General features: G+C 41.4%; 1 protein-coding gene across 4 annotated transcripts in view; it reads left to right on the forward strand.

The window, feature by feature from the left end:
• CRHR2 (corticotropin releasing hormone receptor 2) overlaps positions 1-23,461 on the forward strand; it is a 452,797-nt gene that overhangs the window by 148,232 nt on the left and 281,104 nt on the right. The window lies entirely within an intron of this gene.

Consider the following 23,461-nt stretch of genomic DNA (forward strand, 5'->3'; position numbering starts at 1 on the left):
AATCTGCTTTCTTGACATATATTCAGATTGTGAAGCAAGGGGTCCATGGAGTACTACTGTGTACCATCATGTACAACTGATTGTTATGGGTTTCTTAAGTGTACAGTGTGTCCAAGATTAAGCGTCAAACTGCATCTGTTAGCGGAAGTATAAGAGGGCTGTGAATCTGGAGATGCAATTTCAAATGTTAAGAATCTCTGAACTACTGAAACTTTTAATACATTGTAGAATGCAGATGGGTGCTTGTGGGATACTAACGAGCTATTGAAATAAGTTATGCAGGTACAGAACAACTAAGATTCATTCCAGTCCAAGTTAATTAGTAAAGGTCACGTTTCAGACAGTGAAACGCATGCTTTTTCTTCCTTTCTGTTTATTGCCTGTATGTCTCTTAGCCCGTGTTTTTGTGAGTCCATAAGTAGTATTTTCATAAGTCTGCAAATGCCATGGTAATGGTATGTAGGCATCTTGAAACCAAAAGGTAAAAAAAAAAAAGCCCCACGGGCCAAGCAACAATACCTGATACCAATAAATTTTAATTGCATTGTTTCCTGAGATTTGTCTTGCCTTCCTCTGCTCCCACTTCCCCTGTGTAAAGTAGGTGAGCGCTCCTGCTCTGATCCACAGGTACTAAGTTTTAGAAATAAACTCTTACCCAATGCAGCATAGTCATTCAGGTTTTGCTTTTCAAGAAACCTATCAGCCGAATTTAATTTTGTTCTTTTTTTTTTTACCTTGTTCGAATTAAAGTGTGAATGGGAGAGAGAGAGAGGTTTCCTGTCTATCCAGTTACAAAGTTACTAATATATAATGAAAATATAAACCATGGGGGGCGGGGGTATTATGATTTGGTGTCTGACCTTCCCATACTGTACATTTAACAATCTTCTGAATGACATGGAGTATCTTGTGGCCACCTGCTGCTTTTACTGCAAGATGTTTCTCAGGGATGCTCACAATGATAGAAAGGAACAACCTCTCTATATGAAACGCACCTCCAACATTCTAATGAAGCCTCAAGTTTCCCAGCATTCTAAATGTGTCATGGTGTAGATTGCTTTTTCTCCATGAGTGTCTGCCCCGCCCTCGCGTCACAACGTGACCCCTTGGGATCTCCTGCTTCTTTTCCAAAACACCTTGACGGAGGGTGGGGGGGGGGGGGCTGCCGCACACTCTCATTCTTTGTCTCACACACACACATACACACACTCTCACACAGACAGCCTCAAACTATGTCACACACACCCACACTCACACATTCACTCCGTCTCTCTCTCTCACACAGTCACTCTCACACACACACTCTCTCAAACATAGACACTCCGCTGAAAACCTTGCTAGCGCCCGTTTCATTGGTCTCAGAAACGGGCCTTTTTTACTAGTAGTAAATAATCACTGCACCCTAGAATGCATTTTAAGGCTTCTTGGCATTGGCACTGCCTATGTAAAGTACAAAATTCAGACAGGCTTTCCAATTTTCAAATGTTTCTATCAACAGCTTTTCTGTATATGTCAATATAATGTGTGTGTGTGTGATTTTTTCCCCCATATGTCATACATCACCTTACATAACAGAACATATTGAGCTGGCCTCACATTTAACTGGACTCCAATTCAGAGGCTGTTAATAAATGAATACAAGCTCTTTTCTTGGGCTAAGCTTATTTATTTAAATTTTTTTTCGGCGAGATAGTAGAGTGCTTATTTCTATTTCTTCATGTACAGTATACCAAATGTTTTCCCAACTGAGGAAAATAATGAGTTAAAATACTTTCGTTGTTCTGGTCACGTATCTAGTTGTAGGCTGAAAGATTGCCTGGCCTTACTGAGGAGAAAGTCGTGATTTAATTAGCTGCTATTGGGACTGCTTTATAACTTGATATATATCCAGATTGTACTGGGAGGGCTAGATGGAGTACTGCGCAACAGCAAAGTATTATATAAATGTTACAGCCATATATATAATTAGATATTCCGATGCATTAATTTTTGAGAACAACAGAGGGCTTGTCATGTCTTTCTGTAGAAGCATGAATCATGTTTTCCTAGTCTAGTGGTAGAGATTACAGTTGCCTAAGTCTAAGATATAGTAGAATTGGAAAAGGTACAGCGAAGGGCGACGAAAATGATAGTGGGGATGGGACGACTTTCCTATGAAGAGAGGCTGAGAAGGCTAGGGCTTTTCAGCTTGGAGAAGAGACGGCTGAGGGGAGATATGATAGAAGTGTATAAAATAATGAGTGGAATGGATCGGGTGGATGTGAAGCGACTGTTCACGCTATCCAAAAATACTAGGACTAGAGGGCATGAGTTGAAGCTACAGTGTGGTAAATTTAAAACGAATCGGAGAAAATTTTTCTTCACCCAACGTGTAATTAGACTCTGGAATTCATTGCCGGAGAACGTGGTACGGGCGGTTAGCTTGACGGAGTTTAAAAAGGGGTTAGATAGATTCCTAAAGGACAAGTCCATAGACCGCTATTAAATGGACTGGAAAAATTCCTCATTTTTAGGTATAACTTGTCTGGAATGTTTTTACGTTTGGGGAGCGTGCCAGGTGCCCTTGACCTGGATTGGCCACTGTCGGTGACAGGATGCTGGGCTAGATGGACCTTTGGTCTTTCCCAGTATGGCACTACTTATGTACTTATGTACTTATGTACTTATACTATCTTTAGGCTACCAACGTAAATTTTCTTCAGTTATTGTGAGTTACAGGTAAACTGACCGAAGATCTTGTATGCACATGGTACCGCTACTGTGGCAGGCAAAGGTCCCAGTGACAATTAGAGTTACAATGTAATTAAGCTAACGCCTCTGTATTCTGGCTAGTCTTTTCCCAGTTATGTTTGAAGCTTCAGACACAAGCATGTGCCACCCCTGCTTGATTTGCCAGCCACTACTTTTTTTTTTCGTTCCCTCATGCGAAGGCAGGACTGGGGATCCTGATTTTGCCTTGGTTAGTAGCACTTGCAGGCTGTGCTTCAGTTTTCTAGGGTAGACTGATGGTTTGGATGTGAGTTCTGGGGGGACTCTGTCTGGATTATGTGCTGCTTGTTAAACCTTTACTAAAACAACACACAGCAAGGATTGTCCAAGATGCTGGATGTGAGCTTTGAATGCTGTTAGGAGTGTTCAAAGCCCCCAAAAATGTTCAGGCATTGTTTTCATATTCATTTGACCTATTTGGTTGTTTTTTTTTAAGGCGTGCACTATTCTCCTGATTCTGTAAAGGTTGTCAAAAACTGCTCACACAAATTTAGGCACGTTCCCGATTTGTGCGCACAATTTAATTGAATAACAAGCCAATTACTGCCAGTAATTGGTGTTTTAACAAGCAATTATTGGCACTTATTTGATTTAATTGAGATCAAGTCACATAGTTAGGTGTGGGATCCGCACATAAAATTTACATGCTTTCCAAAAGTGGGTGTATAGAAATAGGAGGGTCATGGGCATTTTGGGGAGGAATGGGGGGTGGCTTTCAGTTACATGCGCAATTACAAAATAATTGTGCTCCGCCCCTAAATTTAGGAACGGGCATTTGCACCACATTTTTGTTGGTGCAAATGGCTACGCCTGAATTTACACGCAACTTTCCGCTTAAGTGTATATTCTATAAACTGCTCAGAACCTTAGATGCAGCATATAGAATACTGCTTAAGGGGTTCTTTAGGTGCCATTTATAGAATTTACTACTCTGTGTGCACAGTAGCATGTAAAAGAGCACAGCTGATGAAGCTGCATTCATTCAATGATATACACACAAACAATCACTTACGAATATAAGAACATAAGTCTTGCCCTACTGGGACAGACTGAAGGTCCATCATGCCCAGTATCCTGTTTCCAACAGTGGCCAATCCAGGTAACACGTACCTGGCAAAATTCTCAAGCAGTAAAATAGATTTTATGCTGCTTATCCTAGAAACAAGTGGTGGATTTTCCCCAAGTCCATCTTCATAATGGCTTATGGACTTTTCTTTTAAGAAATTATCCAAACCTTTTTTAAACTCCGTTAAGCTAACTGCTTTTACCGCATTTTCTGGCAGTGAATTACAGAGTTTAATTACACGTTGAGTGAAGAAATATTTTCTCTGATTCGTTTTAAATTTACTACTTAGTAGCTTCATTGCATGCCCCCTAGTCCTAACATTTTTGGAAAGAGTAAACAAGTGATCCACATTCATCCATTCCATTCCACTCATTATTTTATAGATTTCTGCCATATCTCCCCTCAGCCGTCTCTTCTCCAAGCTGAAGAGCCCTAGCCGGTTTAGTCTTTCCTCATAGGCAAGTTGTCCCATCCCCTTTATCATTTTTATTGCCCTTCTCTGTACGTTTCCTAATTCCACTATATCTTTTTTTGAGATGCAGTGATTTAGGCACATTTTTAGGCACCAAAATAAGGCCCTGTGGTGCAGTTGGTAGGCCGTGTGCATACTGAGTTCAAATCCTTCACTAGGATTGCTGTCAGGTAGCCGGCCTCTGGCCCACTCGACCATCCATCTACTTTTGGTCAGTAAGGGGCCCTTTTTCTAAGCTGCAGTAAATAATGGCCTTAGCGTGTGCTTGCACACGCCATTCTAAGGCCATTTTTACCGCGTGGGTAAAATGGCCGATTTTTCTGTAGCCAGCATTAATGGTCACTCGCTAACCAATTAGCACAGAACATGCCCACTTCAGGCACAGGCAGCTGCTTGTGACTCTGGGCAAGTCACTTAACCCTCCATTGCCCCATGTAAGCCGTATTGAGCCTGCCATGAATGGGAAAGCGCGGGGTACAAATGTAACAAAAAAAAACCTGCCCCAACCCTAAAAAATAAATGTTATGTTTTAGCAAGTGAGTAGTACAGACATGACTATTGGATACCTGAGCGTGCCCTGCAGTAAGCCCTTTTTTTGCTGTGGTAAGCAAGCATCGATGCTTACTGTAGCTTAGTAAAAGGGGCCCCTGAATGAGTACCTGGCCTTAGCTGGGGGGGAGAAAGATGACTGCAGAAGGCAATGGCAAACTGCATCACCAATAGTCTGCCAAGGAACTGTAGCACAAGTGGTGGCCCCTATAAGTCATTTGCAACTTGGTACGTGTGTACAGGGAACTGGCATTACCTTTAAGCAAGCTGAATGCACTTTCAGAAATGCACAACCCCAGGTGCTATGTAGTTTTCATCTGCAGGTCTGACCCATTTTGAGGAGTTCTATTTGAGGAATGGACTTCTGGATGTACACCAGTTTCTTTGGATAATTCTTATACTGATCCATTTATTCCCCACACAGAAAACCCCAGAAATACCCATATTCAGCAAATAGATTTTGCAGTAAAGCTTTTTTTTTTTTCAAAACTTTTTATATATGAATCTTCTGTTATTGGATTATGCCTCTGATATACAAAGAAATTAGTGACTCGGTGCCTAATGCCCAATCTGCATACACCAAAGCAGAAGATATTTTCATCATTGAAGGCGATTGGTGTTGTAAATCTTCAGCTGTGCCCTCACAATGAAATCCAGTCTACCGCACAGCAGACCATGTGCAGAAAGCAAAGAGTAAGATAATTTAATTTCTCTGCTTGCAAATGTGTTTAACAGCAGCACTGACAGCATAAAACAAAAGTGACACAACCCGTTCAGAATTACTTATTCCAATTTCCCACACAAGCCTTTCTGTGTCAGGAGAAGTTACTTTACTATACCACTTTGATTGCTTAATCAGGTTTCAATTCATGTTCCTTTCTCTCTGGTAAACTACTTCAGGAATTAAAGTGCAGTGGTCTCTTTTGGTGTTCAGATTTATACAAGGGAAGGGAGAGGGAGAGATTCTGGACCTGTTGGAGAAGAAGGAGAGGGAGAGATGCTGGACCCAATTGGGGAAGGGGAGAGGAAGAGGAGGGGGAGAGAGAGAGAGAGAGAGAGAGAGAGAGAGAGAGGAGAGAGAGAGAGAGAGATACTTGACCTGGTTGGGGGGAGGAAGAGGAGTGAGAGGGAGAGCTGGACCTGTTGGAGAAGAGGGAGAGATGCTGGACTCGATTGGGGAAGGGGAGAGGAAGAGGAGGGAGAGAGAGAGATACTTGACCTGGTTGGGGGGAGGAAGAGGAGTGAGAGGGAGAGCTGGACCTGTTGGAGAAGAGGGAGAGATGCTGGACTCGATTGGGGAAGGGGAGAGGAAGAGGAGGGAGAGAGAGAGATACTTGACCTGGTTGGGGGGAGGAAGAGGAGTGAGAGGGAGAGCTGGACCTGCTGGAGAGGAAGGAGGGGGGAGAAATGTTGGACCTAGTTGGGGGAGGAAGAGGAGGGAGAGCTGGACCTTTGGAGAGGTAGAAGAGGAAGACATGCTGGTCCTGGTGGATGGGAGTGGGGGGGGAGGTGGGAGGGAGAGATGCTGGTCCTGGTGGGTTTGAATGCTGCTTAGTATGCATGAATTTTAAAGTAAAAACAAATTTCAGAGCTCAGTCACATGTAAAGTGGTCAGCTAGCTCCAGATTTTGGGCCAGGTTCATTCAGTCCTGGTTTTTCCCTTGCTGCCTGCATGGACTATGGACTTACTGTTCTGATATTACTACTGATTTCCCTAAAGAAAGCAAGATTGCTATTTCATGCCGGTAGCAGGATAAACCGAGCCTACATCAGCCTGTCCTGAAAATCCTGAGACCACTGATGTGAACTTTCCACTCACTGGTGGGGAAAACACTGTTCTTTACCCAGGGCTGTTTCAAGGGTAGTGATTGTCCCAGGTGAACCTTCAGCTATATATCCCCCATTAACTTTCACACCCCTAATTTACAGCCAGTCCCCTCCCCCCCACACACACACAAAAGGGTTTTGATAAAGGCAATAATCATGATCATCACAGAAACAGCCTATGAAATGCAGGTTAAAGAATGTGCTAATTGTTCTTTGTGTGACCGTCTGGATCTAAAACACTGGATAAATACATTTTTTAAAAAATTGTAAAAATCAATTGTTTTACTTTGACTGCAGCTGATCTTTGCTTCCTCCAAGAAGCTGCTGCTCTAGGCAACTGCTTAGTCTTGCCTAACAGTTGGGCCTTGTCACCTCACTTCAAATTATAGTCTGGTGGCCCCAATCCCTCTTTTTTGTAAACTTATGGAGGAAATAGTGACTCTAAGTATCTTGATAAATAAGGAGTTTTACATCCCATACATCTCAACAATCAGGTTTTAGGTCAGACTTTAGCACCGGCACTGTAATTGGGCCACTTATTGATAATATTCATAAACGTTTTGTGAAGGAAAGAAGGCCTTGGTGCTACAGTTTGACCTATCTAGTGCTTTTGATCTAGTTGATCTCCAAATATTGGGAGACCTAGGAATTACTGAAAAGGTCTTTAACTTGTGTTTGGGATTCTTGAAATGTTGAGTTAATTGACCCTTCAACTTCACTCTATAATCAGAAAGGTGGACTAATTCCACTGGCGTCCCTCAATGCTCACCATTCTCTCCACTACTCTTTAATGTTTATATGCATTCATTAGGTTATGCATCGGAGAAGTTGGGCATTCATTTTTATAGTTATGCTGATGATATAACAGTATTGGTTCCAGTTATCTTGAAAGTTTCAACCCATTCAGCTTTACTTCTTAATATTCTTAACACCTTGGAATCAATGATGAAAATGCATAAGCTAAAACTGAATTCAGAGGAAAACAAAATTCTTACTGATTAGCCATTCTGCTGATGAAGAGGAAAATAGTGTGAGGATTAATCAGGTTATTTATTTATTTGTTACATTTGTATCCCACATTTTCCCACCTATTTGCAGGCTCAGTGTGGCTTACATAGTACCGTAAAGGCGTTCGCCAATTCCGGTATGAACAAATACAGTAATGTTGTGCTAGAATAAGGTTCGTGTGTACAGGCACATTAGGGAATCGTAGAGAGGACACATTAGGGAATCGTAGAGAGGAAGAGTTATTATATGTCCACGAGCTTTGGTTTCGTTGTGTTTCGTTACATATCAGTTTGCTCCTTCTATAGGTGTTGAGTGTTTCATTGGATGCTAGGTTATCTCTAGACTTACAGGTCAACTTGCTTACTCAACGGGTGTTCTTCATCATGCACAATCTTCAGAAAGTGCATAAATATTTTGAGCAGGATAATTTTTGTCTTATTGTTTAATCAGGGAATACTGTAACTTTATTTATTTGGGGTCTTCTAAACAGCTGTTAAAAAGGCTACAGACTTTTCAAAATACCTCGCTCCATTTGATATACTCATTAAAGAGATATGATAGCACGTACATAAGAACATAAGCGTTGCCATACTGGGACAGACCGAAGGTCCATCAAACCCATCATCCTGTTTCCAATAATGGCCAATCCAGGTTCACAAATACGTGGCAAGATCCCAAAACAGTACAATACATTTTATGTTGCTTATCCTAGAAATGAGCAGTGGATTTTCCTCAAGTCCATCTTAATAATGACTTATGGACTTTTCTTATAGGAAGTTATCCAAACCTTTTTTAAACCCCGCTAAGCTAACTGATTTTACTACCTTATGTGGCAACGAATTCCAGAGTTTAATTACACGTTGTGTGATTCTACATGCTACCCAAAATCCACAAACCTGTAAACCCAGGCAGACCAATCATATCGGGTATTGGCACACTCACAGAAGAAATATCTGGGCTCATAGAGGGAATTCTGAAACCTCTCGAGCACAAAACAAACAGCTTCATACAAGACACCAAAGACTTTCTGAATAAATTGAAAAATATCAATTACCACGAAACACCCTTCTGGTCACGATGGATATAGAATCACTATATAGCAACATTCCCCATGCGGATGGCATAGCTGCATGTGGGAGGCTCCTAAATATATCCACACTGGACCATCAATACTCACCAGAAACTATTACAAAATTAATCAAATTTATTTTAACTCACAACTACTTCTGCTTTAACAATGATATCTATCTACAAATAGTGGGCACTGTGATGTGCAGCAGGACAGCACCCCAATATGCCAACCTTTTTATGGCTGAGCTGGAAGAGACATTTCTGAATACATACCAGACCAAACCTCTAAAATACTACCGGTACATCGATGACATTTTTATGATTTGGACTGAGGGGGAAGAAACTCTGAAACAATTTTACTATTCCTTCAATACATACCATCCTACAATCAGATTCAAAATTGACTACTCCCCAGAAAAAGTCAATTTTTTTGGACACCACGGTTTCAATCAGCGATGGCTATATACAAACATCTATATAAAAGAAACCCACAGATAGATGCAGCTACCTCCACAACTCCAGCTTCCACCCTTCACATACAAAGAGATCCATTATTTACAGCCAAGCCACAAGATACCACCATATCTGCTCTGACCCAAGGGACAGAGACAGACACCTTGAAATCCTGACTGCATCCTTCGAACAGAAAGGCTACAACCCCAAAATAATCTCCAAGAATATTGCCTCCTCCCTCAAAACACCCAGGGAAAATCTGCTACAGTACAAGGGAAAAAAAGCCACAGACAGAATCCCCCTTATAGTGACATACAACCCAGAGCTGGAAAAATTAAGAAAAATCATAAAAGATCTTCAGCCTCTACTCCAGGAGGATGAATTACTGAAAGAGATATTCTCATCCCCACCAGTGCTGGCTTTCCGATAGCCACCCAACTTAAAACACACGCTAATCAGAAGTAAACTCCCAACACAGACTCAAAAAGAAGAGAATGGCACACATCCTTGCAATATATCCAGCTGCAAGCTATGCCAAAACATTTCACAGGACCCCACAGTCATTCACAAAGGAAAAATATTCAACATAAAGGAATCCTTTACATGCTCATCTTCCAATGTGGTATACATCATTCAGTGTAAAAAATGTAACGAAGGATGCTATATTGAAGAAACAAGCCAGATGCTAAAGACAAGATTTAATTTACATAGACATCACATGAAAAATGCCAGTGCCAGACAGGATTCCACCCCTATGGGGCAGCACATTACAGAACCAGAACACTGTACCAGTGATTTCATACTAAGAATCCTGAAAGCTAACTTTAAAACAATACAGGAACGTAAGGCCTTTGAAGTCAGAATGATTGAATATTTTGACGCCCACCAGACAGGACTTAAGAAAGATCTGGGCTTTCTAGCCCATTATAAACCATAAAGTTGTATTGCTCTGTTTGTCACCCTCCTCTCACCTATCCACCCCCATCCTGTTAGACTGTCACTGAAATGCTTTGACATTTCACTTATATGTACTGTCATCTACCAATACTTGATTATTTCAGATCTGGCGAAGAAGGGCAACCTTCGAAAGCTAATCAAGAAATGTATTGTTATGTCCAATAAAAAAGATATCTTATTTTCTTTTCCATGTTTTATTTTGTTTTATTTCTATTGATTACTTTTAAAAGTGGACTAACACGGCTACCACACCTCTCTACGTAGTGTGAAGAAATATTTTCTCTGATTTGATTTAAATTTACTACTTTGTAGCTTTTTTGCATGTCCCCTAGTCCTAGTATTTTTGGAAAGAGTAAACAAGTGATTCATGTCTATCCCGTTCCACTCCACTCATGTCTCACTATATTTCAGAAAGACTCACTGGTTACCAATGCATGCTAGAGTTATGTTCAAATTTTTCTGTTATTTATAAAGTCCTTTATGATGTAGCTCCACAATATTTGATTGATCGTTTTGTTTTTTTCACAAAAATCTAGGCTTACAAGAACAATAACCATGTTTTCTTTTCCCTCTTTGAGGATCTTAAAAATATCGAGATTATTAGATAGCCTTTTCTCATTTCAGGTTGCCCATCTTGATAAAGTTATTGAAACCTTTCTTTCCTCTGCTACAAATTACATATATTTTTGAAAACAAATCAAAACCTACGTATTGAAGAAATATGTTCTAAATTCTGATGTTTAATTTGGTGAATTTTTATATGCCTCAGTTTATTATAGGAATAGCATCAGTAAGAATGGATTGAATGTCATACTTCTGGAAATGGCAAGTTTCTTTTTTTATGAGATCCGCATTGAACTGCAGGGTATATAGCAGAATACAAGTAGTGTTGTTAATGTTACGTTCAAATTATTCAAGACCTGAAGTTGATATAGCAAAAAAGTTAGACAATAAAGCAAACCATCCTGCACTTTCCATTACAATTCAAGCAAGTGCAAAAATATGTTTAAAAAAAAGGCAACTCATTGTAGCTCAGTCCAATTATCATTTGCGGCTCTCTTCCTTCATTTCTGAGGACAGGCAGCCTATAGCAGTGTTCCCCAACCTCTTAAAGCTCAAGGCACACCTGCATTTTCATATAGGTCACATGGCACACCAGCCTCATGTAGCAGACAGTATGGACACAGAAGAGGACCGTTAATGCCCAAAATAAAAGCAAAAGAAACACTGAAAGCCCCACCAGAAGCTGGAAGGACTCAGAGAGGAAAACAGCGAGAACTACAATGTGGAAAAGATGTGTTAAACCTTGACCAAAACTGGTTTTCAGTTTCATCTAGAACTGTCCATTTTTTGGCACTAACTAGATGCTTGATTTTGGCCGAAACTGACACAATAGAAAAATGCCTGAGCCTGATTGTGTGGCTGTGAACAAATTTATTAATATTATTATCGTCTTTCCTATAGCAGCAGCAGTTAGAGCACAACTGACTGCTTGAAGCTGGAATGCAGGCTGCTTAAAGAGAAGGGATGCCATGCATGTTATTTCACTTCAAACTCAGAGCTTTAAGTTGCCCACATTTTCAAACTGTTTTGCCTGAATATTTTTGGATCTAGGTTCTGTTTGGTGGTATTCTGATGCACTGATTACACTCTCGGGGCCATTTACTGAATGCCCATAGCAGCAGCAGTTAGAGCACAGGGGTGAGCTTCTTTCGCTACCAGTGTTGAGCTGCTGCTGCTTCTCTTGCTGCCAGAGGTGAGATTCTCCTCCAGGGTGGGGTGGGATTTCAGCAACCACCATAAATGAGACCAGTTTCAGGAGTGGCCTAGTGGTTAGAGTGGTGGACTTTGGTCCTGGGGAACTGGGTTCAAGTCCCACTGCAGGCACAGGCAGCTCCTTGTGACTCTGGGCAAGTCACTTAACCCTCCATTGCTCCAAGTACAAATAAGCAGTGGCATATCTAGGGTAGTTGACACCCAGGGCCGGTCATTTTTTAACCCCCCCCCCCCCAAATCCAGCACTAGGCATGCCGAGAATACAAAACACTCAGGACCTATAGAGCAATTCTACCATACCATAAGCAGTCATTTCTACGAGTCACACAAGGAAAAGGAAAGCATCTTAAACACTACAGTGAGCACTAGAACATCAATTCACCTATTGTAAAAAGAAACCAGACAGAATAGTACAGATCGTAGATCCTGCACAGTCAATGCCAACTGAAAGCCATGTCTTTTTCACAAACACAGATACACCCTAATCCACTATAGGATAAGTAATCATAAACTTTCTATTTAGACAAAAATTAAACTGACCCCAATGCCAGACTCTGCATACAATGCAACACCACAGAAACAGAAACTGTCCTCTAGTACTGTGCAAAATATAAAGACAGCAGATGTAAATTTAAAAAAAACTAACAAGTACCAATCACCACTTTACAAATTAACAAATATAAATAAAACAAATATAGAAAGTAAAATAATACCATTTTATTGAACTAATACATTTAGCTTTCAGAGGCCAAAACCTCCGTCCTCGGGTCAGTACAGTATAGTGCTGTTACAGTATCCTATCCTGACCTGAGGAAGGGGGTTTTGTTCTCCGAAAGTTAGTCAAAATGTATTAAAATTAGTCCAATAAAAAGATTACCTTATTTACATGTTCTATTATAAACATTTAACACATCTACAATACTTTATCCTAAAGCAAAAAAAATAAAAAAATATATTTTATTTACAGTTTGTTGTCTCTGGTTTCTGCTTTCCTCATCTTCTTTTCACCTTCTTCCTTCCATCCAGCATCTGTCTTCACTCTCTCTCTCTCTGCCATCCAGTGTCTGCCCTCTCTGCCGTCCCTTCCATCCACTGCCTGCCCTTTCTCTCTGCCCCTTCAATCCACCATTTGCCCTCCCTCTCCCATCCATCCAGGGTCTGTCCTCCCTCTCGCTACCCCTTCCATCTACGATCTGTCCCCTCTCTCTCTCTGCCCCTTTTTTCAGCCCCCAGTTCAAGCCCCCTTCTCCCCTCTGAACACCCCCACCCCAGTCCCCTTCTCCCCTCCCCTTCCCTTCTCCCCTCTGAGATCCCCACCCCAGTCCCCTTCTCCCCTCCCCTGTCTGAGATCCCCACCCCAGTCCCCTTCTCCCCTCCCCTTTTCCCCTCTGAACACCCCCACCCCAGTCCCCTTCTCCCCTCTGAGATCCCCACCCCAGTCCCCTTCTCCCCTCCCCAGTCCCCTTCTCCCCTCCCCCCCTCTGAGATCCCCACCCCAGTCCCCTTCTCCCCTCCCCTGTCTGAGACCCCCACCCCAGTCCCCTTCTCCCCTCTGAAATCCCCACCCCAGTCCCCTTCTCCCCTCCCCTGTCTGAGACCCCCACCCCAGTCCCCTTCTCCCCTCTGAACACCCCCACCCGAGTCCCTTTCGCCCTTCTTCTTCCCCACCTCAGTCCCGTTAAAACTGGCGAAGCAGCATCGCAGGCAGCGCCTCGTGCCCTGCTTGTAAAAAAAAAAATCAAATCTCCTTCCTTCTCCTCGTCTTGACGTTGACTCGGGCCTTCTTGATTGGAAGGCCCGAGTCGACGTCAAGACGAGGAGGAGAAGGAAGGAGATTTGATTTTTTTTTTACAAGCAGGGCACGAGGCCCTACCTGCGACGCTGCTTCGCCGGTTTTTTTAATGTGCGGCGCCACGAGAACGGCTACGGGAGGCGGCGGGAGCTGAGCACCCCCAACCCACTGGCACCCGGGGCGGACCGCCCCCACCGCCCCCCCCTTGGTACGCCACTGCAAATAAGTACCTGTATATACTAAGTAAACCCCACAGAAAGGCAACATATCAAGTCCCAGTTCCCTTTCCCTATTTGAGATTCTACATGGAATGTTGCTACTATTGGAGATTCTACATGGAATGTTAATGTTGCTATTCTACTAGCAACATTCCATGTAGAAGCCTACCCTTGCAGCCGCGCAGGCTTCTGTTTCTGCAGGACTTCAGACTCACAGAAACAGAAGCCAGCACGGCTGCAAGGGCAGGCTTCTACGGAATGTTGCTAGGGGAGGAGTAGCCCAGTGGTTAGGGTGGTGGACTTTGGTCCTGAGGAACTGAGTTTGATTCCCACTTCAGGCACAGGCAGCTCCTTGTGACTCTGGGCAAGTCACTTAACCCTCCATTGCCCCAGGTACAAGTAAGTACCTGTATATAATATGTAATCCACATTGAGCCTGCTATCAGTGGGAAAGCGTGGGGTACAAATGTAAATAAAAGAAAAATACCCTGCAGAAAGCTTTTTTGCGGAAACAGAAACTTGCTGGGGTGTACCTGATTAGTCTGAAGGCGCACTGGGGAGCCACTGGGGAGGGAAAACTGTGATCTCTACTGACACCATGATCTGGTGCACTGAGTGAATACTCTGGCATATTAAAGATTAAAGTGCTTTTCAGCGATATGCTTGTCCTCTTGCGTCACTTCCCTGTGTTAGGAAGCAGATCACTCACACTGTTGCACATTCAGAGGGTAATTTTTTAAGGAGGTGCCTTGTTTAAGAGGGCAAGTATGTAGGCACCTATATAGTTTTATTTGAAGAGCTGTCATACTGCATTACATCCTTGCTTAGAGGAAGATCAAAGTGGTTTACAATCATATATCAATTAAAGTAAGAATATTAAAGTTACAATATATCCAACAGAAAATAGTATAAGATCAATGGAAAAAAAAAGTAGAAAACCATTTTATTCCTATGGGCCCTGCTGCAGATAACTCGAGCTAAGCTTTAGTAAAAGACCCCTTAAGTGTGTCTTGTTTCACCAAAAACTTGAGAAAAAAGATAGGTTTGTCGTTTGTATGGCTGCTTTGGTGCACAAACAATTAGGTTTTGTCCACAGAATGTGGGGAAGTGAATTCCACTCCACTCCATAGGGCCAAAGCTGGAAACAGCTGAGTGTCTTGTTGTATCGAGGCGGTATTTAGAAGGTGGAGGTAAAGATAATTGATTTACATAGTGGGGTGAATTCTATATATGGCACCCAAAAATTCAGTGCCGAAAAAAACGCTATTCTATAAGCTGTGTTTAAAGTTAGGCGTGGTTTATAGAATAGCGCGTACACCCGGGACTCCTGCCTAACTTTAGGTGTGGCCTTTTCACCAGCTGAAATGTGGTGCAAATGTACACACCTAAATTGGGCGCATATCCTCCATATTCTATAACAATGCGTGTAAATACTAGGAATGCTCCCGTTCTGCCCATGACCCTCCAATTTCCACGTCCCTTTTTTTTTCACTTGTTCGTAAAATTTAGGCACGTAAATTCCAATTAAATCTAATTAGTGTCAAAAGTTGCTCGTTAAAAAGCCAATTGGCACTAATTAGCTTGTTATTCAATTAAATTGCACAAGCAAAGTGGGCATGTGCACAAATTTGTGTGTGCAATTTTTAGTGACTTTTTTAGAATTAGAGGGATTGTGTCTGAGTACAAAAATGAGTACAATATTGAACAAAAAGTCAGCTAGGTAGGAAGGGGAGTACCTGTAAAAAAATGCTTTATGTATAATGAATACAGTTTTTTACTGCATTTGGGATAAGAGAGGAAGCCAACGTATGTATCTTCATAAAATACTAGTGTAAGTTTCAGAAATCACACCTACATTGCAGATGCAGATATTTAAGTACACGCATAGTTTAGTGTATTTTATGATCCACACGTGTACATGTTCTCCTGCTCTGCTCAAATCACCTCTGTATCTGCCTACCGGCTAAGTATAAGAACATAAGAGTAGCCATACTGACACCAATGGTCTACCTAGCCCAGTATCCTGCTTCCAATAGTTGCCAATCCAGGTCACAAGTACCCGGCAGAAATCCAAATAGTAGTAACATTCTATGCTACCAATCCCGGGGCATGCAGTGGCTTTCCCCATGTCCATCTCAATAACACACTATGGACTTTTCCTCCAGGAACTTGTCCAAACCTTTTTTAAATCTAGATACGCTAACCACTGTTACTACATCCTCCGACAGCAAGTTCCAGAGCTTAACTATTCTTTGAGTGCAAAAATATTTCCTCCTATTTGTTTTAAAGGTATTTCCATGTCATTTCATTGAGTGTCCCCTGGTCTTTGTACTTTTTGAAAGGGTGAAAAATTGATTCACTTCTACTCATTCTACACCACTCAGAATTTTATAGACCTCAATCATATTTCCCCTCAGCTGTCTCTTTTCCAAGCTGATGAGGCCTAACCTTTTTAGCCTTTCCTTATATGGGAGCAGTTCCATCCCCTTTATCATTTTGGTCACTCTTCTTTGACCCTTTTGTAATTCCACTACATCTTTTTTGAGATATGGCGACCAGAATTGAATGCGATACTCAAGGTGAGGTTGCACTTTTATGCTGGCTGGTATTTTATGAGGCCATTTACTTGCATATGTGACCACCTACACATGAAAATTACTTGAAAAAATTACACCCTTAGGGCCAGATTCTATGGTGACTAAATTCTAGGTGCGTCCGATTTACACTCCTAGTGGTATTCTATAAGCTGCATCTACATTCAAACATGGCTTATAGAATAACTCATAGGGTAGGTGAGGGCACCTAGATTTAGGTCAGCCATTTATGCCAGTGAAAAGCTGGTGTAACGCTCTCGCAAATTCTATAACCATGAGCATAGATTTGATTGATTGACCCTGAAACATTCACACTCCTCCCATTGCCGCACCTCTGTTTTGGCTACACGTGCTGGAATTTACATGCACCTCTTTTTAGAATATGCCTAAAAAGATGCGAGCATAAATTCCAATTGCCAATTAGTGTTGATAGTTGGTTGTTATTGGCCAATTGTCAACACTAATAGGTTTCTTAACTAATTGAGTAGCGCGCGTAAATTGGCCGTGTGCACAATTAACACGTGCTACTCGGCATGTCATATATAGCATCCGATGGTTAATGTTGAACAGTAGGAAAAGAATTACAAAATTGCTTTCATGAAGCACTGGCGTAACCTGGGACAACATTCTCTGAGTAGCAGCTTCGTGCACAAACTTGATGAAAGAACCGTATGGTTGCAAGTAGGCACAGGGATAATCTTAGAGCTGCATTTACACCTGTAGGCATGTGGCAACATGAATGGAGTGGTTATAACCCTAGATAGGACACTTAGACCTTTTTCCACTGTTATTTACTGTGCTGCTTTATACTTTTAGAGATGTACTTGACAAACAGTGCACTACACGGTAGGTTACACCAACAAATAGTTTTTGCTCTTGAAGGTTTGCCAGTGGAACGCTATCCACTCCATTTCTTTCAAGTTTACCATCCTCTGCTACTACTGGAGCACTCAAGGTTCTTCTGTTCTTTCCCATAACTGAACAATTTTGTTCAGATTTGGCCATTTTGATCTCATGTGGATTCTACTTACAATACCAGTATCTGGATGATTCACTGTCTCGATGATATCAGTTCACATGGCATCATCCAATACTACTTTTGCAACTGTCATCCTGACATCAGCTTTTCCTTTCCTCCGAAGTTTTAGGAATCTCTCTGTCATTCCTTTCTGTCAGAGGAACATTAACTTGATCTTTCAATAGGATCTTAAATAGTTTCAACACCAGGTTGTTTAGCAAAACCTATACAGAGTCTTCCAATAGAAACTCTGCAATCTTTCAGTGATAGGGAAGGGCACATTCCTTCTTTCTTCTAATAGGAGTTCTAGAACATTCTGTTCATCGCTGGTTCATCGCAACCAGCTGCTTTTATGGACTTTTTCCTCCAAACATTTCAGTAAGTTCTGTACTGTGCACACACTTCTCAGCAATTCTTCTCCACAGGAGGCTGGCCTCTTCCAATTGAAAGGAAGCTCTGGAAAGAAAACATAGCATGAGAGTGAAAGTGGATAGACTAGGGGGCAATCTAAGGTAATATATATTTTTTTTTACTGAAAGGGTAGTGGATGTGTGGAATGGCCTCCTGGTGGAGGTGGTGGTGACAAGATTATATCTGGCTTTAAGAAAGTATGGAACCAGCGCAGAGGATTTGTAAGAGAGAGGAAGGGATAGTAGAGATTAGTAGATGATATTGGTGGGTAGACTGGCTAGGCCATGTGGTCTTTATCTGCCGTTATTTTCTCTGCTTCTAATCCTTGATTTAGGTTTTGCATCAAATTAGTCACAGAGCTATGCCAGAATGACTTCAAAACACAATTCGTGTACATTACCTTCACCTCTTTTTACTGTTAATAGAAGTTCTCCTCAAGGACCACAAGCCAGTTTGGGTTTCATGGTAGTCAAGCTATGCGTATTAATCAGTTGTTTTAGATCAAATGTATTCATGTCTTGAGAACTAGCCTTGTTTGTGACTCCCAAGGATGAAAACTGTACATCTCTGATTAAGAAGAGTGTTTCCAAATATGGTCCCTGAGATCTTCTAACATTTCAAGATGCCAAGACTAAACCATATCCAGGAGCCATTAACAAATGAGCATTCAGTAGAGGTGTGTGTGTGTTAGGCTCCAAATATTTTACAGCATTAATAAACTAGATGTTGCAGCCACAAATTGTTTAAGTGAACTGTTGAAAGAATTACTTGGGAACATCAAGATCGCATCAGTAATCTAAATCGGAGACAAAAGTGGACAAGGCTTACTACAGGAAAATGCTCCTGGGCAGCCAGTGGGGAGTGGATGTGGGAAAGGGGACAGAACTGTAGCCATGTGGATTAGGAATTAAATTCTATAAATGGCACCAAAATTTAGGCGCTGATAAAAAAAATCTGTGCTCAATGTTAATTTTATAAAGGGCGCTCTGGGATGAGAGCACTTAGTGCCAACTTGCACACTCAACTTTGGAAGGAAGGACTTATGGTGGCTGAAATCTGTTGTAAATCCTGGCACACAAGTTGGGTGTGGAGCCCTGCTATTCTGTAACACTGCACCCATCTTTTTGCCCATGCCCCTCCCATGGCTACCCCCACCCCTTGTGAGTTTCACGCAATCCATTTTAAGCGCCCATTGTGACAGAATAGCATGCAGTCAGATCAGCCCCCAAATCATAATTAGTGCCAATTAAGTGCTTGTTAACTCCAGTAATTAAATCATTGGAGCCCGTTGACTGATTATTGTGGTCATCGATCTGTGATCAGTGCCCAATTTTGGGTGCTGCTCTATAGAATCTGGTGGTAAATGTTCAGATTCAGATTGGCTGGTTAAGAATAACTTTTTGAAGATGTGTGTTAGATGTGGCTAATCAGGTTTTCTTTTTCCTCATATGATTCATTGATGATTTGCCAGTTTCCTGTGAGTGATTGTGGCTACTGCTGCTCTGTTCCTGAGGCTGTCATAAAGTAATTTCACAAAGGGATCTCGGGAGCCCTGTGCACTTGGATGATTCATTTATAAAGTAGAGGAAGGCGAAGCAAAAAAAAAAAAATCTTTGTACTTACTGTACACGGCCATAGGCTAATCTCTTAATAAAGGCAGTTAATAAACCTTAATAAATAAATATTCTTGTGCTGCTGGACTTGGCTTCATTCTTAATACATTATTGAGCTGTCATTTTATATTTAAAAGTTCTGAAAACATTTTAGTACTTAGAGAAGTAGTAGTAATTGGCAAGGGCCCAATGTGATGGAAGAAGGCTCCTTGCAGTGCTTCCCTTGGTGCATATGTCTGTCCATACTTTTTGCCCACATTCTGTAAAGAGCGGTGGCAGAAGCAGCACTGACAAAATCTGCATGAGCCCAGAAGCTATGGTCCTAGGCTAGCGAGATCTAGCTTTGTTTACCTGAAGATGATTATATTATCGCCTTGTTAAGGACTTGGTTTATGGTTTATTTATTTATATGCTGCTTTCATACCAAGGTGGATTACAAAATATAAGATACTTAAAAGAGCAATTCTATAAGGCGCTCCTAAATTAAAGCAACAATTGTGCACCAGTGTTTACAGCATACTATCACTTACCTGTAGAACTGGTGCCTTCACCTTGTGTATTGCGTTCAGTTCTGGCTGCCGTATCTCAAAAAAGATATAGCGGAATTGGAAAAGGTTCAAAGAAGAGCATCCAAAATGATAAAGGGGATGGAATTCCACTCATGTGAAGAAAGGCTAAAGAGGTTAGGGCTCTTCAGCTTGGAAAAGAGACGGATGAGGGGAGACATGATGGAAGTCTACAAAATCCTGAGCGGTGTAGAAAGAGTAGAAGTGAATCTATTTTTTACTTGTCCCAAAAGTACAAAGAATAGGGGACACTCGAGGAAGTAACATGGAAATACATTTAAAACAAATAGGAGGAAATATGTTTTCACTCAATTAATAGTTTAGCTCTGGAATTTGTTGCCAGAGGATGTGGTAACAGCAGTTAGCATATATGGGTTTAAAAAAGGTTTGGACAAGTTCCTGGAGGAAAAGTCTATAGTCTGCTATTGAGACAGACATAGAGAAGCTCCTGCTTGTCCTGGGATTGGTAACATGGAATGCTGCCATAGTTTGGGTTTCTACCAGGTACTTGTGACCTGGCTTAGCCACTGCTGGAAGCAGGATACTGGGCTAGATGGACCATTGGTCTGACCCAGTATAGCTATTCTTATGTTCCTATGTTATGCTCCAAATACATGTGTAAGTGCTAGGTGCAGTTCTCTAAATGTGGCACGCAAGTTGCTTAGGGCCGGATTCAGTAAATGGCGCCAAAAATTAGGTGCGCTGAGCACTATAAAGCGTGGTCCAGGCTGCGCACATCCTGATGTCCAATTTTTGGCACAAGGACTTAAACCACATGAAACCTGGTGTAAATTCTGGTGCATAACTAGCCCTCCCCCCAAAAAAAAATTCTGTAACACTGCCTGTAATTCTTTGGCACACCCCTGACCCACCCATGCCCCTCCGATAGTCACATCCTTTTGGGTTGCACATAAGTGGATTTGGGTGGAGATCCTTATAGACGTGTGCAGCCAGATCTGCGTTCAAATCCAGATTAGAAGCTAACAGCCAATTATTGATTACTGGCTAGTTATCTGTTCAATTTGTACTTTGATCTCAGGATTACATGCAAATTTGGTCATCATTTGTATAATCCAGGCTACCTGTGGGCAGAGCATAGGCATGCATCGGTGTTTTTCCCAGCAAGATGCATGACTTATAGAGTATTGTGCTTTACCTAACTACCTGTACCTGCAAATTGGGGAGAGCAGAGATTCAAAGAGTTAGGTACTTGAAATCCCCATTAACTTGGCCCTATTTCTGCTTCCCCACTACTCCCACGCTGCCACCAGCCCCAACTAGAAATGTTGCAGATCTGCTGTTTATAGGTTCTGGGTAGCATATTTGTAGGGTTTTGTGTTACTTCACAGTATCTGGCAGTGGAGGAATTTTGTGTTGCTGCTATTTGAGTTGACACCAGAATGTACGACAAGCTGTAAAGGAAACATCCCTAGTTCTATACTCTAGAATGGGTAAAGGTTTATTGATGTTGACAGTAACGTAGTATGAATTTGTCTATCATTGAACTCTGTGTTTGAAAGCTATTTGCAACACATTAGTCCCAGTTAGCATACACAGCCTGTATTTTTTAAAGAAAACATAAATTGTGATTATTTTTAACAATTTGTTAAAAAATAAATTCTGTTTAAGAATATTTTATATTTCCCTTGCATCATTATTAGTAATGAAACAGTAAGGATTTTATTTTTGTTTAGCTGTGAATTGTAGTGTTCAGTGTGTCACACGTGTGAACATCGTCTGTCAGGTGTGTCACAACAGAAGAAAGGTTAAGAACCACTGCCCTAATGCCATTATAGAATTGCCACTATGCTTGCCCCTTTGTGGCATCTATAGTATCAGCATAGTCAAATTCAATAAGACACATGGGGGTCCTTTTACTAAGGTGTGCTGAAAAATAGCCTGAGCTAGTGTAGGCACGGATTTTGGATGTGCGCAGATCCATTTTTCAGCGCACCTGTAAAAAATGGCTTTTTAAAAAACATTTTGACCGAAAATGGACGTTCGGCAAAATGAAAATTGACGCGCGCCCATTTTGGGTCTGAGACCGTACCACCACCCGTTGACTTAGAGGTAAGTTCACATGCATTAACCGGTAGCGCCATGCACCAGAAAATAAAAATTATTTTCTGGCACACCTAGGGGACACATATCAAAAATGAAATTACAGCCCGGGCCATGTGGTAGCCGGGTGGTAACTCAGATTTGGTGCATGTTGGGCGCATGTAGGTGCTTACGCGGCTTAGTAAAAGGACCCCATAAAACACTGCAGAATATCATAAAACAAAAACATTGGTGGACAAATGACTATTAGTTTATCTTCCAAATTAGGTAACACTGCCAAATTGGTTCTCATGATCTGCTATTGAGAAAGTGCCGCTAATAAATTACTGGGACGATCCTGATCTGCCTGGGTGTGCCTAAATAGTGTTACGTGAGTCCATACACTGATGAAGACAAATAAACCTTCAGAGACTTCTGAAAATGTGTCTGTTTTCTCATCCTGAATTTCCTTTTGGAAATGTTGAGTAAGTTAGTTAGCTGTGGTCTCCTTAGTTGCTTTTGATTAATTCACTAGAGGTACAGTAGAGGGCAGCTGCTATCTTTCTGCAAAGTGATAGAATATATTAGTGCTGTTTTGTAATCTTGAAGTGGAATTTATATATTGCCGTTGCCTTGTCAGCGTAGTATTGCAGTGAAGCTAGTGAAAAGGAATATAGTCTTGCTTCACTGGTGAGATATAACCTCTTTAAAGCTAGCACCTATTTTAAGTTTCAAGAACCTTACTGATGAAAGATGTCGGTATAAAAATTGGTTACCATCTGGCCATTTATAGCTTGCGATTGATGTCTGAAATATTGAATGCAAAATTCTGACTGTTCTGAAGAAATTAAATCTCAGCTTGAGAAATATTTCCATAAAAGAATAATTAATGCAACTGTTATGCCTGGTGGACTCTAAAAAAATTTGCATTTTTAAATTAAACAACATTCGTATTAGGAACATTGAAACCTCTTCTTCCCCTCAGGCTAATTCATGATGACGAGGACTAATATAGAAACCACGGAAAAATCCAGACAGAACTGTTTAAAGTGTTAACATTCTCAAATAGCTTAAATTATCTGCTATAATATGTACTTCCATTATGTAGCTTCCCACTGTTCCAGAACCTGTGGGATAGTTGTGTCCATCAATCAGCAGGTGGAGGTAGAGAACTGAAAAATGAGTTGAGACATATCTCTCTTGGCATTCAGTCCAGCTCCTCAGTATTTTATATCTTCAGCAGGAGGATGGACACAATTTT

Source organism: Microcaecilia unicolor, chromosome 1 (assembly GCF_901765095.1).
Source record: "Microcaecilia unicolor chromosome 1, aMicUni1.1, whole genome shotgun sequence".
NCBI lineage: Eukaryota > Metazoa > Chordata > Amphibia > Gymnophiona > Siphonopidae > Microcaecilia > Microcaecilia unicolor.